The following is a 284-nucleotide window of genomic DNA, read 5'->3' on the forward strand; positions in this document are numbered from 1 at the left end:
TTGATGGGATCTTTCGGATTTACCAGGCTTATGTATTCGTCTGTAACATCTAGATGCCTGTAGTTTCTGTAAGCTTCCCCCACGAATTCTCCATCAATCACTCCATCTTTCCACCATGCAATGCATTCTTCTGGAGACATATTGCTGTGAACAGATATTCCAGTGATCTTCAGAAGCTTGAATATCTCAAGAGTCAGTTTTTGTTCAGTATCTTCCCTGCTCCCAAACTTAAAGTTTGTCATGACAAGGTCGATCTTTCTTTCTTCTTCTGACTATTGTTCTTG

This window comes from Ipomoea triloba, chromosome 5 (genome assembly GCF_003576645.1).
Source record: "Ipomoea triloba cultivar NCNSP0323 chromosome 5, ASM357664v1".
Classification (NCBI taxonomy): Eukaryota; Viridiplantae; Streptophyta; class Magnoliopsida; order Solanales; family Convolvulaceae; genus Ipomoea; species Ipomoea triloba.